Here is a 9,450-nt window from a genome sequence, read left to right as displayed (position 1 = left end):
CGGAGTCACGTGTGTTATCTGCGTGACGTCACGGAAGCGGTGGATTGCTCATTCCTTGACAAAGACTGGAGTTGTACAGTCGAAAATTTGGGGGATTCCAATTTGTTGTGTTGGAAATTGCAGTTTAAACTTACTTCATAATGTATTCCATGTTGTTCCTTTTAACTAATCTCGTTGTCTGATCTCCCTTATGCAAGTCAGCACATGCACACATGTGGCGATCACAATCTTGACAAGTTTGTCCTCTTTTCCTTATTAAGTTAATTCATAAACTAGTATTTTGAACATTGTGTACAGACAATTGCCCCCTTGATCACAAATACAACAAAATACGTAATATGTTGTTGTTTTTATCGTTATTGTCGACGTTTTCTATAATGATGTTGTCTGATTTCCCCTATGCAAATGAGCACATGCAACATTCCCGCATACTTTTCTTTGTTTCGTAATCAAGTAAAACCCATCGGACCGGTTTTATCCACCCCACCAAGTCCCAATATAAGCTCGACCCTGACTGCTCTGTTACTCAGTACTGACTCTGCAGCCGTGAGAATCTGTGTCGTCGTCAAAACATCGTGCAGTACTTTGGACCTTCTGTGCAACTTGGTAAGTGCTGACTGTGATTTCATTTTCCTGCATTAAATTGTGACGACGGACTTCTGACATCTTCTTCGTTATAGGTTAAACTTTATAATCCTGTTTACAATACGCATTTGTCAGTATACATGCCATACACTGTACACGATTAGAAGTTTCATTGATCTGATATATTACTTCGAATTTTTACTACTCCTGTAGGTTAGACCAACATGGCGACCAGAGCTGAATCTCATCAGAAGGAAGAAGGGGGAGAGAATGGACATGGAGAGCAGGATTCCTCGCGTACACACAAGTGCAGGCGGTGCGACAAGGAGTTTCGTTATCTTAGTCATCTCAAGCAACACATGCGGATGCACACAGGTGAGAAACCTTATCGGTGTGAGAAATGCGACAAGCGCTTCAGTCATCTGAGTAATCTGACGACTCACATGCGGACTCACACATGTGAGAACCAGTACCGGTGCGAGGAGTGCGGCAGGTGTTTTGTTATTCTGGGTCATCTCGAGCAACATATCAGAAGTCACACGGGCGAGAAACCATACAGGTGTGAGGTTTGCGGCAAGCAGTTCAGTCTGCTAGGTGTACTGAACAGACACGCGCGGACTCACACGGGTGAGAAACCGTACGGATGTGAGGAATGCGGCAAGCAGTTCAGCAGAGTGGATGCACTGAAAACCCACATAAGAAGCCACGCTGGTGAGAAACCGTATAGATGTGAGGAGTGCAGCAGGCAGTTCAGCGAACTGTGCCTTTGAAGCAACACATGAAATCTCACACAGGTGAGAAGCCGTACAGATGCGAAGAATGCAGCAAGCAGTTTAGTCAGTTGTCGAATCTAAAGAAACACATGCGGACTCACACGGGTGAGAAACCCTACAGATGTGAGCAGTGCAACAGTCGGTTCAGTCAGCTGAGTCATCTGAAGTATCACATGCGGACTCACACCGGTGAGAAACCCTACAGATGTGAGGAGTGTGGCAAGCAGTTCACCACAGGAGGCAATTTAAAGAGACACGTGCGGACTCACAGAGCGGAGAAACCGAACATGTCCTAAAAATACAGCAGAAGCTTTCGTCAGAGTACCAACTTAAAAACTCACACCCACGAAAGTACGCCGATGTCGTTGTAAAGATGGGCTCGTTTTAAATGTCCTAACTGTCTCATCGTGTTATTGTTATTCTTTTGCAAACGGACCCGGGGGTCAGTAGTCCTTGCTTTTTGATTTCATTGTGTCATTCATTTTCAAGTGGAATCGCATTTTTCTTTTTTTTTTTCTTTCAGTATTGTACTCTCTACAATACCCCACTGTCAAGTTAACAATAGGGACGATTTCATATGACGATCGATGCATGCTCCTTTCACCTGTTCATTAGAGCTGGAAGTAAAATGTGTAAAATGCGACAGTGTAGTATTTAGACAATAGTTACATGGTAGGACACCGACAGGAGGACAATAAAACTTCAAGGTTTCATTGTCCGTCTGTTACAGAACTTAGTGAACTACATATAGTTTTAGTATCTGTAAATATACTGTATGTTTAGCATTTAGATATAGTTGCAACATGTTTCTTATTAGCGTATATTAGTTATGAATGTTGTTCGTTTTCCCATTGTTCTGTGAGGTACAGGTAGTTTTTAGAGGTTTGCCAACTTTTTGCATCTCAGTTTATACATACAATAAAGTACGTTGTGTGTCGTATTTATTGGTTACCATCGCTTTCATTATTTCCATGGTGTACCTTTTTACTGAGCTTGTTGTCTGATCTCCCTTGTGCAAGTCACACGCAACATGGCAGGATCACAATCTTGACAAAAAATTCCTCTTTTCCTTATTACAAAGGCCAATGTACTAGTACTTTGAACATTGTGTGCAGACTTTGAACATTGTTTGCAGACAATGTCCCCTTTGATCACAGATACAACAAAAGACGTAATATGTTGTTGTCTTGTCGTTATTGTCGAAGTTTTATATAATGATGTTGTCTAATTTCCCCTATGCAAATAAGCACATGCAACATTCCAGCACACTTTTCTTTGTTTCGTAATCAAGTAAAAACCACCGGACAGGTTTTATCCACCCACTCAGTCCCTATATAAACGCGTCCCTGACTGCTCTGTTTCTGTCAGTACTGACTCTACAGCCGCGAGGATCTGTGTCGTCGTGAAAACATCGTGCTGACGTGCAGTACTTTGGAGCGTCACAGCTTTTGGTAAGAGTCGACTATGATTTGGGTTATCCTGTGAATTATCTATGAGTACTGCCATGCGGTACCTTGTTGTAGTCTAAATTTTAAACATAAATCAAACTAACGAAAGTTAGATGCATCATATAACGGATCTGGTGCATGTATTTTGAATGATATTGGGTTGGTATGCTGAGATTGTAATCTAGTCAAGCGGATGTGTACAGCACTACAGTTTCTTATGAATATGCTATGCTAAGTTTTGAGTGCTATAAACCAGGTTACATGTAATGGCATGTTTATACATATTTTTCAAGTATAAACAGTGCAAGTCCGCACGTAAAACGTATACAAGATTCTCAATCCCTTTACATATACGACATATTATACTTTACAATGTTCCTGCAGGCTTACGGGTTTCACCATCAATATCATGGCAACCAGACCTGAATCTCATCTGAAACAAGAAGAGGGAGAGAGTGGACGTGGAGAACAGGAATCTCCGCGTACCCACAACTTGCACAAGTGCAGCGAGTGCGACAAGGAGTTCCGTTACCTATGCCGTCTGAAGCGACACATGCTGACTCACTCAGGTGAGAAACCTTATCGGTGTGAGAAATGTGGCAGAAGCTTCAGTCAGCTGGGCCATCTGACGGTTCACATGCGGACTCACACGGGTGAGAAACGGTATCAATGTGAGCAATGCAGCAGGTGCTTCAGTACGCTGGTTCACCTGAGGAGGCATATCAGAACCCACACCGGTGAAAAACCCTACAGGTGTGATCATGAGGAGTGCAACAGGCAGTTCAGTCAGCTGGGTGATCTGAAGCGACACATGCTGACTCACACAGGTGAGAAACCTTATCGGTGTGAGAAATGTGACAGAAGCTTCAGTCAGCTGAGCCATCTGACGGTTCACATGCGGACTCACACGGGTGAGAAACCGTATCAATGTGAGGAATGCAGCAGGTGCTTCAGTACGCTGGTTCACCTGAGGAGGCATATCAGAACCCACACCGGTGAAAAACCCTACAGGTGTGATCATGAGGAGTGCAACAGGCAGTTCAGTCAGCTGGGTGATCTTAAGAGGCACATTCGAACTCACACTGGTGAGAAACCCTACAGGTGCGAGGAGTGCAGCAGGCAGTTCATTGAGCTGGGTCATCTAAAAAGGCACATTCGGACTCACACGGGTGAGAAACCCTACAGGTGTGAGGAGTGCAGTAAACAGTTTAGTGACCTAGGGAATCTAAAGAAACACATGCGGACTCACACTGGTGAGAAACCGTACCGGTGTGAAGAATGTGGCAGACAATTCCGTGAGCTGTGTAGTCTGAAGAAGCACATGAGAACTCATACTGGCGAGAAACCATACACGTGTGAGGAGTGCGGCAAGCAGTTTAGTCAGCAGCAAGATCTAAAGAGGCACATGCGGACTCACACAGGCGAAAAACCGTACAGGTGTGAGGAGTGTAACAGGTAGTTCACCAGACTGAGCAGTTTAAAGAGACACGTGGATAGTCATCGAGTGGAGAAACCGTACATGTCTTAAAAAGCAACAGAAGCTTTCGCCAAAGTGCCAATTAAAGATCTCACACTGGCAAAAGCCTGTCAATGTTTTTGCAAAGGTTACTGGGGTGAGATCGTTTTAACTGTCCTTGCTGTTTGATCTCATTGTGTTATTCTTTTACAAACGAGGCCGCTTATTTTTACTGTTTTTTTTTTTTTTTTTGTCAACAGTGTATTCTGTCAGTAGGGTATTCGTGACTCAACTATAAAGTTAGCAATAGCGGGAATGTTATATCGCGATCGATGCATGCTCCGTAGCCAGTTGATTTCAGCTAGAATTCGTGTGCAAAATGCAATTGTGTAGTAGTTACATAATAGTTACATGGTAGGACACAGCTTGTTTAACGTCAATGTGTCATTTTCCGTCGGCTGTAGAACTTAGTCAACTAAATGTAGTTTTCTTTTCATCTGTAAATATACAAGATGTTTAGTTACATTTGCAGAATGTTATTTATTAATGCATCAAACTTGTGTTTGTTTTACTGCAGTTCTGTAAGGTAGAGGTAGCTTAAAGTTAGAGATTTGTCAACTTCTTGCATCTCGGTTTCAACAATAAAGCGCGTTATGTGTCTTATTTTATTTTGTCGTCATCACTGTTGTTTTTCCCATGTTGTACCCTTTTCCTAAGGACGTTGTCTGATTTTTCCAATGCAAATTAGCTCACGTAACATGGTGCGTTCACCATATTTTCCCAATTAATAAGGGTGTTTCCCGCTATTCAAGTCATTTTAGATTTCTTTGAGGGTGAAAGTTTGGGCTATAGAGGCTGAAAAATTAGATTTTTTTACTCACAATGTCTTTTTTGTGTACTAGTATTAATTTCAGCACACGTAACATGTCAAAGGCGTGTAAAAGGCGAGAGTGCAGTGTTTCGACAATCTGTAAATAAGTTTTCTTGTCACGGTCACAATCGTTATATGTTCTGTAGCATTTTAATTAGATCTAGAAGTATTTGTCTTGAGTAAAAATCTGACTGTTAAGTGTTTGGACAATAGTGACAGAGATTTACACAGTAAGACGCCGTTCGATTGACGCCATCGCTCGGTAATTAGTTGTATCTGATTGTTCTAGGTACTGAAGTTTTACTTTTCTTTTTATATTTGACTAACCGTTGTGAAGACATTAGGTCTGCAGGGTTTGGTTGCTGACGACATTCAGACCCACACAGGCGAAAAACCTAACCTATGTACGTGAGGAATGTAACAAAAGCTTCAGTCAACTGGGTGCTTGGACGACTCACATGTGGAATCACATGGGTGAGAAACCGTACAAGTGTGAAGAGTGCAGCAAGCAGTTTAGCGAACTGGGCCATAAAGAAACACATGCTGACTCATTTTTTTTCTGTCAGTATTGTAATCTCTACACGACCCCACTGTCAAGTTAACAATAGGGGCGATTTCACTTCACGAGCGATGTATGCTCCGTAGCCTGTTCATTAGAGCTGGAAGTCGTGTGTAAAATGCGACAGTGTAGTATTTAGACAATAGTTACATGGTAGGACACCGACAGAAGGACAATAAAACTTCAAGGTTTCATTGTCCGTCTGTTACAGAACTTAGTGAACTACATGTAGTTTTAGTATCTGTAAATATACTGTATATTTAGCATTTAGATATAGTTGCAACATGTTTCTTATTAGCGTATATTAGTTATGAATGTTGTTTATTTGTTTTCCTATTGTTCTGTAAGGAACAGGTAGGTTTTAAAGGTTTGCCACCTTTTTGCCTGTCAGTTTCTACATACAATAAAGTACGTTGTGTGTCGTATTTATTGGTTACCATCGCTTTCATTATTTCCATGTTGTACCTTTTTACTGAGCTCGTTGTCTGATCTCCCTTTTGCAAATCAGCACAGGCAACATGGCAGGATCATAATCTTAACAAAAATTTCCTCTTTTTGTTACAACAAAGGTTATTCATATACTAGTATTTTGAACGTTGTATGCAGACAATCGCCCCTTGGATCACAGATACAACAAAAGACGTCATATGTTGTTGTTTTTATCGTTATTGTTGAAGTTTCATATAATGATGTTGTCTGATTTCCCTTATGCAAATGAGCACATGCAATATTCCGGTATACTTTTCTTTGTTTCGGAATCAAGTAAAACCCACCGGACCGGTTTTATCCACCCACTCAGCCCCTATATAAACGCGTCCCTGACTGCTCTGTTTCTGTCAGTACTGACTCTGCAGCCGTGAGGATCTGTGTCGTCGTGAAAACACCGTGCAGTACTTTGGAGCTTCTGTGCAACTGTGCAACTTGGTAAGTGCTGACTGTGACTTCGTTTTCCTGTATTAAATTGTGACGGCCTTCTGACATCTTCTCCGTTATGACTTACTTGACTTAGTTGACTTGACCAAGATCATCCGACATGTCCAGTAAAGTCCACTGTATCCCTGTCTTTCCCTCTCTTGTAGTTTCCCCCATGATCCAGTCAAGTGCAGTTATGAAGAGTAGTGGGCTCAGGAGACATCCCTGTCTCACCCCTGTAGTCATGTTGAATGGCGATGTTAAATCTCCTTCATGTAGCACTTGTGCTTGGAAATTGGCGTAGAAAACCTTGACCATGTTGATGATCTTTCCTGGGATTCCGTAGTGGGCAAGTATTTTCCATAGTGTGGTCCTATCAACAGAGTCAAATGCTTTTTCATAATCAATGAAAACAGCGTAAAGCTGTGAGTTAAACTCGATAGACTGTTCAACTATTATCATCAAGGTTGCTATCTGGTCACTGCACGATCTGTTCGGGCGGAAGCCAGCTTGGTTGTCTCTTAATTTGGATTCCATCGCATTTGCTGTTCGATTGAGGATCACTCTACACAAGATCTTGCTGGCAACTAAGATGAGCATAATACCCCGCCAGTTCTTACAATCTGTTAGATCTTCTCCGTTATAGGTTAAACTTTATACTCCTGTCTATATTCGGACTTACTTTCATATCAAATAATGTACCCGAAAACGTGTATTCGTCTGCATCAAACCAGATTTTTGTTTGCGTTTTTTTTAAATTCCGCTGACAGAGAACTCCATTTACGTCGTCCACATTTTGACTTACCTTTGTTACAATGTTTCCTGTGCTAACTCTTACCCTCTCCTTCAAAAATTCGGTCTTCATTGAAATAAATCACAACTTGTTTCCTTTAACCTAAATATCCCTTAACCAAAACCGGACCGGTTTTATATACCCACTTATGATCAGCCCCTATATAAACGCGTCTCTGACTGCTCTGGTTCTGTCAGTACTGACTCTGCAGCCGTGAGGATCTGTGTCGTCGTGAAAACATCGTGAATGATATTGGGTATGTAAGTTGGGATACCCAACGGTAGTACAGTACGTTATGAATACGCTATGCTAACTTTTGAGTGCTATAAACCAGATAGGTTACATGTGATGGCATATTTATATGTATTTTTTCAAGTATAAACGGTGCAAGTCCGCACGTATAACGTATGCAAGATTCTCAATTCCTTAACATGTATGACATATTATGCTTTCAATGTTCCTGCAGGCTTACGAGTTTCACCATCATGGCAACCAGAGCTGAGTCTAATCTGAAGGTAGAAGGTAGAGAGAGTGGACGCGGAGAACAGGAATCTTCGCATACCCACAAGTGCAGTGAGTGCGGCAAGGAGTTCCGTTACCTAAGTCGTCTGAAGACTCACATGCGGACTCACACGGGTGAGAAACCTTATCGGTGTGAGAAATGTGGCAGAAGCTTCAGTCAGCTGGGCCATCTGACGGTTCACATGCGGACTCACACGGGTGAGAAACCGTATCAATGTGAGGAGTGCAGCAGGTGCTTCGGTACGCTGGTTCCCCTAAGGAGGCATATCAGAACCCACACCGGTGAAAAGCCCTACAGGTGTGAGGAGTGCAGCAGGCAGTTCAGCGAACTGGGTCATCTGAAGGAACACATGCGGACTCACACTGGTGAGAGACCGTACAAGTGCGAGGAGTGCAGCAGGCAGTTCAATCAACTGGTTCATCTGAAGGAACACGTACGGACTCACACTGGTGAGAAACCCTACAGGTGTGAGGAGTGCAGCAAGCAGTTTAGTAGACTGAGTAATCTAAAGACACACATTCGGACTCACACGGGTGAGAAACCGTACAGATGTGAAGAGTGCAGCAGGCAGTTCAGTCAGCTGGGTGACCTAAAGCGACACATTCGGACTCACACGGGTGAGAAATCGTATCAATGTGAGGAATGCAGCAGGCAGTTCAGTCAACTGGGTGACCTAAAGAGACACATTCGGACTCACACGGGTGAGAAACCGTATCAATGTGAGGAATGCAGCAGGCAGTTCAGTCAACTGGGTGACCTAAAGAGACACATTCGGACTCACACGGGTGAGCAACCTTACCGATGTGAGGAGTGCAGCAGGCAGTTCAGCGAACTGGGTCATCTAAACAGGCACATGCGGACTCACACTGGTGAGAAACCCTACAGGTGTGAGGAGTGCAGCAGGCAATTCAGTCAGCTGATTCATCTGAAGGAACACATGCGGACTCACACTGGTGAGAAACCCTACAGGTGTGAGGAGTGCAGCAGGCAGTTCCGTCAGCTGCAGGCAGTTCCGTCAGTCTGACGTTTTCAAAATCATATCCAGTTGCTTGAGTAACTGTTTTTTGGCGTACAACAGAAGCTTTCATCAGAGTACCGACTCGTAGGGCTGCCAAAACAGTAACCCTCGTATGTTATATGAGGGTTACTGTTTGGGATAATGTCCTTGCTGTTTGATTTCATTGTGTTATTCTTTTTCAAGTGAAAACAAATTTTTCATTTTTTGTCAGTATTTCACTCTCTTCACGACCCCACTTTCAGGTTAACAATAGGGGCGATTTCATATCACGATCGATGCATGCTCCGTAGCCTGCTATAGCACGTCCTTTAGTTTTTAGACAATAGTTACATGGTAGGACACCGACATGGTAGGACATAACAAACAGAGGTCAGGCACCCGGGTAGGGTTGCTTTCAGTACTGCTGCAAAATCAGTTGGTTATTTTCTCCAATTTACCCCTTTCTGTACCAACTGGTTGTAGTCCTGTGTACCAATTATATCCCTAAGACAGCGCCGGCCCTGCCAACCACC

General features: G+C 43.0%; 1 pseudogene; it reads left to right on the top strand.

The window, feature by feature from the left end:
- The first annotated feature begins 499 nt into the window (after positions 1–499).
- On the top strand, positions 500–8,934 carry LOC109474357 (annotated as a pseudogene).
- Positions 8,935–9,450: the final 516 nt, after the last annotated feature.

This window comes from Branchiostoma belcheri, unplaced genomic scaffold (assembly GCF_001625305.1).
Source record: "Branchiostoma belcheri isolate BF01 breed outbred unplaced genomic scaffold, Haploidv18h27 scaffold102, whole genome shotgun sequence".
Lineage (NCBI taxonomy): Eukaryota > Metazoa > Chordata > Leptocardii > Amphioxiformes > Branchiostomatidae > Branchiostoma > Branchiostoma belcheri.
Note: the sequence above shows the minus strand (reverse complement) of the source record. Positions and strands in the feature narration are given on the sequence as shown.